Genomic DNA, 5321 nt, shown 5'->3' with positions numbered 1-5321 from the left:
ATGTCACCACCTGGCCCAAGCACAGCCTTGAATGCAGCCTTGAGCACACCAGGAAGAGCCTGGCACAGCCCTGGTCCCAGCCTGAAGTGCCATCCCGCCCCATCCCCCCATGCAGATGGGGGGAACAGCACCCCCCGTGCGCTCCTGGGGTGTACGCAATGGTGGGAGCCATCCCCCTCCTCCCCATGCCCCTTGGACAAGCCACGGCTCCACCCCGCACCCCCGCCCCGCCCTACCCTGGCTGAGCAGTGCTGACCCCAGCCCCATTCCCTCCCTCACTGCAGGGGGCATTGATCTGTGCCCCGCCCCATGCTTCTTCCCTCCTCTCCTTCCACCAAAACAGGCTTACCAGCTGTACACAGCTATCCAAGCTGCCTGGCTGGGCTCCTCACTGCCTGCCTATGCATAAGCAGCTGGGGTCAGGGATAGGTTTAATCAGAGTGGTTCCTGGACAGACGCCCTAATTAAAACAGCTCACCATCACATGCATTAAGGCTCCACGCATTTAAAAAAAAAGGCAGTGGGAGGTTTTATATAAACCTCTAAACCTTTATCTAAGCCTTTATTTAGATAAAGCACCCCCAACGCCATTTTAAAACATGTGGGGGCTTAATACATGTGACAGTGAGGTGATGTTAAAGCATAACAAACAAGGCAAAACACAGTCAAAAGAGATTGCTTCATTAGTCCAGTCATCATTACAGTTAAACACATCTCTCATTAGGGTTCATAAAATAAAAGCTGGTCTTCTTGATCTTGAGCATCTTGACTGCCACTCTAAAACTTTGCTGCCTGTCATTTCCACACCTGGGCTAAGATTTTTAGCTAGAGCTAAAAAACAGCCTGCAAGGGTGAGAAATAGAAAAGAGACGTTCCAGGGATGGCTAACAGACTGTAACATTGCAAAGGCAAGGACAGTTTAAAGAGTGGGACTTCAGACCATTAAAGGATATGGTCATTAACTTCTGTGGTGTGCAGAGTCGGGAGCAGGAATCAGGGAGATGATGACGAGCCATGAAGTCATAGAATCCCAGAAGTCGGGCTGGAAGGGACCTCCAGAGGTCATCTAGTCCAACCCGTGCCTGAGGCAGGATCAGCCCTATCCAACCCATCCCATACAACCATGATCTAAACCAGAGGCAAGCAAAGTCCAGCCCACAGTGGATTTAATTTCCTAGCAACCCCTGCCCTCGTTTCTGTAGCCAGTTTCCCTGGGGACCCCAGCAGCAGAGGAACTCTGACAGCGCAGTCAGGGTTTCCAGAGGCCAGCCCCAGCAGCACTGGTGGCGCATGCGGCTGGGCAGGAAACTGAAATGGGGCTGGGATCTTGTGACAGTGACAGCATGGTCTAGAACCAAGGCAGAGCCGTGATCCACTGCCTGCACAGCCCAGGCAGGGGTGTGCACGCAACAGATCACAGCTCTGCCCCAGCTCTGGACCATGCTGTCACCGCTGCAAGATCCCAACCCTGGCTGTGGAGCCACTCCATACCCAGCCGCATGCCCCACCAACACTGCCGGAGCCAGTCTCCTTGGAAACCCTGGCCCCACAGCGTCACGGCGCAGCCACTGCTGGGGCCTCCATAAAAACCAGTGATGTGGGTGAGGCAACTAGGAAATGGAGTCTGGCTGCCAACCGAATCTACCATTTTGCCCACCCCAACCTAAACTCTACATAAGACTACTGTCAACCCTGACACAACACAAACCTAACACCTTAACCTGCCACAGGTAAAGCAGGGGAACCACAGCAGCCAATGCCCTGCTTTTATGAAATGTTGTCTATAAATGCTCAAGAGATCCTGGGCTGAGGGCTACAGAGGAAGACAAACCCCACACAGTCCCAAACCTGGCAGTCGGTCTAACCCTGAACAGAGGGTCAAGACCCCTTAGCCAGGAACCTCTGGTCCCAGCAGGAGCATTGGCACAGCCCAGTCACAGTCCCCTGTCTTGGCTGTAGCCAACACCCAATGCCTCTGAGGGAAGGCTTAAAAATACCCCGACACATGTCACAGAAAGGGGGGTCAACCAGCCAGGCCCAAAGCCTGGGAAATACCCAAGCAAGCAAATTCGCTCAACTCTGCCTGGTTAGAAACACCTGACCAGTGTTGCCAAGTATACAATAATTGTTGTATTTGTACCATAATTTCAATCCTTGTACAATGTATGCTCAATAATGGTAAAAGTGTTCAAAATGTAGGATCATTTCTGAGACAACTAATTGATGCACCACATGCAAAACCCAAGTCACTCTCAGGGAGTCTTTAGTTTTTTATTAATATATTTTGTATTCCACGTCAAATCAGCTAAATCAGGTCCAAATCATATTGACTGATCAATACTCAATCTTTCCAAAAACTGTACCGATTGAGCAGGCAGAACTCAGTCATTCTAGATGCCATGTGTGGTGCTACAACCAGCAAGCATCCTCCATCCCAGCCTTTCACCCTGGGACTTCAGATACTCCTAGAACCATTGGCAGGAATCCTTCATACAGGCCAAACAGGGAGATCTTGGGATCCGGATGCCCCCACTTGATCTGAGCCAAAAGGCCACCACCTACTTGATCATGGTATTTCCCCAAAGTCTTAACTGACTTTCTGGTTTGCTGCCAGCACTTTCTTAGGACAGCTTGCCTTGAAATAAAAAAATGCTTCAACTTTGATAACGCATTTCTCACTCAGCGCTGACTAACAGCAAGCAATATAAAGGAAATAAGATTCCTGAAACATGGAAGATACCGTATTTTAGCCAATTTTGCAATTATAAACTTCACTGCTAAACAAGAAAGATGTCTACACTTCCCTGCCTTTCTACCATCTGACACCACTCGGGAAGAGAAACTGCGTCATCTGCACATCAAAGAGCATCTCCCCTAAAAGGACTCTCATGGACCCAGAGGAACAGACATCCACCTTCACCTTCGTCTGTACACAGTGATGTTTATTTTCTACCTATGGGGACTTTTACAATCTTGGATTTCTCCTCAGCCTGAAGAAGGGCAGGCGTGCCTGAAAGCTTGCAAAGAAAGATAATTTTTTTGCTGCTTTCTAGTTGGTCTAATAAAAGATATCACCTCTGAACCAAAAGTTTTAGAGTTCTGTATTCCTATAAAGCAGCAGTTCCCAATCAGTGGCGTACATACCACCAGTGGTATGCAGACAACCTGTCAGTGACACGCGTTAACAGATTTATTATAATTAATATGTAATCAATATATTATAATAATTATTTTTTATGACAAAAACTTGCCAGTGGTACTTAAGGTTGAACTGAAACATTTGCTGGTGGTACTTAAGGTCGTATTATTTTAAATGGGTGGTGTGCAATCTGTCAGAGACAGGGAGCCACTGTAAATAAAGATTACTGGCATTTTTATTTACGTATTTTGTTTCCATGGACGACACTTTTTCAGTAAATACCAGCAATCTGAGCTTCCAATGCCATAATTTCATATTTAAGACCTAGCATCTAGCTTTAAACACTGGGTGGAGAAGGCAGAGGGGATGCAACTGCACAACCTAGACCCCCCTACAGGACACCCCTGGGGGGTGACGGGCAGGTGAGGGAACGGTTGAGGGGAGGGGTGGAACCCTGGGGCCCGCCTCCCGCGGGGGAGGGGCAGGGGCGCAGCACGGGCGGGTACCTGGGCCTCGCCAGTGAAGAAGACCTTGGTCCCGATGCGCAGGCAGACCCGCTCCTCGGCCGGCCCTTGCCTCAGCTGCCGCCGGGGCGGGGCCGGGGGGAAGGCGGCGCCGCCGCAGCCGCAGAAGGTGAAGGAGCAGCGGGTGCGGTAGAGGCGGCGCACAGTGCGGCGGATCAGCCCGGCCGGCCGGGCCCCCCAGCGCGCCCACAGATAGAGGTAGCACAGCGTGATCAGCATTGCGCATGCGCCACAGCGCCCCCCACGCCGCTCGCAGCCCAGCTTGCCGGCCGGGTCAACTGGGGGCGTGGCCTCGCCGGACCAGGCCACGCCCCCTTCCCGTCTCACAATTGGCTGCCCCTGCCAACCCGCCCGCCAGCTCACTCCTTTCAGTCACAAAGAGAAAGAGGGTTCCTGATTGGTCGGGCTCCCTGACGCTCTGATTGGTTGTGCAGAGGGGAGCGGTTCTGGACTCGTTACTGCTCCTCCTGCCCCTTCAGCGTCGATTCCTGGAGATGGGCTCTACCCACAGATGCGGATTGGCGGAGGCGGGAGGAAATTTGCATACCCCTCCCCCCAATGCCCTCGGTGGTCTAAGCGCGGGAAAAGGCCCAGGAGCTGTCCCATATCCCGAGCGCTGTGGGGGAGCTGAGCTGTGTGTGACCAGGCTGTCCTGCCCATATTGCACCCCACTGGCCCGAGGAACCTGTCCCAGGGCAAAGGGGATGCTGTGTTTGCCCGGCCTGCACTAAAGGGATGGAAGAAACCCCCCAAAACAGAGAGGAAAAGCAGAGTAGTCCTCTGCAGGCATGTAACTGCCACTTTTGGTGCAGAGATGCTAAGGAGTGGGGGTGCGACCATCAGCCTTGGCACCCGTCCTCTCTAAAGCTGAGGGGGTCAGTGCCCAGCTTGCTGTGCCCTAGTTATGCTGCTCACCCCATGACTCATCATCACTCGCCTGCTAAACCACACAGCATTCATGCTGCTTGATACTGAACACTGCATACCCAGCTCCAGTGATATCTGATGCTGACGTAAGGTTTTGTTCTTGCCCAGAAAATGTAAAATCGTATTTATGGGTAGCTCTGGAGCAAATGAGAGTACACAAAGGACAGAGGAAGAGAAGGGACATATGACGCTACAATACAAATGACTGGAGTGTGAAGCACAATAAAAAAGTGGTATGCCTCTCTCTGCAGACTTCAGTGGCAAAAAAATGATTTGGCATTTTCTAACTCATGATGCTCTGGTGTGGTGCCAGAGGACTGGAAGAGGGCCAACATGGTTCCCATCTTCAAAAAAGGAAGGAAGGAGGACCTGGGGAACTATAGGCCAGTTAGTCTTACCTCGATCCTGGGTAAGCTTTTTGAGAGAATTATCCTGGCACATGTCCATGAGGGGCCAGCAGGGGAGATTATGCTTAGGGGCAACCAACATGGGTTCATTAGAGGCAGGTCCTGTCACTCCACCTGGTGGCCTTCTATGACCAAGTCATCAAATCCTTAGATATAAGGATAGCAGTAGACATAGTCTTTCTGGACTTTCGGAAGGCCTTTGACACTGTCTCTCCCTCCATTCTCATTAAAAAACTGGGGGACTGTGGTGTCAACACCTACACAGTCAAATGGGTCACTAACTGGCCAGAGGGCCGCACCCAGAGAGTGGTGGTGGATGGGTCA

At 51.5% G+C, this 5321-nt stretch overlaps 1 protein-coding gene across 2 annotated transcripts in view; it reads right to left on the bottom strand.

Annotated features, from left to right (window-relative positions):
* The window catches only part of HLCS (holocarboxylase synthetase), a 217204-nt gene that overhangs the window by 204253 nt on the left and 7630 nt on the right, over positions 1-5321 (bottom strand). The window contains exon 1 of one of the 2 annotated variants that reach the window (XM_019524392.1): positions 3646-3872. The exons of the other annotated variant lie outside the window; for it this stretch is intronic. The gene's annotated coding sequence lies outside the window, so the exon portion shown is untranslated. Of the gene's footprint in view, positions 1-3645; positions 3873-5321 lie in introns of those variants that run through there. 2 annotated transcript variants of the gene reach the window in all.

Source organism: Gavialis gangeticus, unplaced genomic scaffold, assembly GCF_001723915.1.
Source record: "Gavialis gangeticus isolate Ggan-Ray unplaced genomic scaffold, GavGan_comp1, whole genome shotgun sequence".
NCBI classification, from domain to species: Eukaryota; Metazoa; Chordata; order Crocodylia; family Gavialidae; genus Gavialis; species Gavialis gangeticus.
This window is presented reverse-complemented; position numbering and strand designations above follow the sequence as displayed.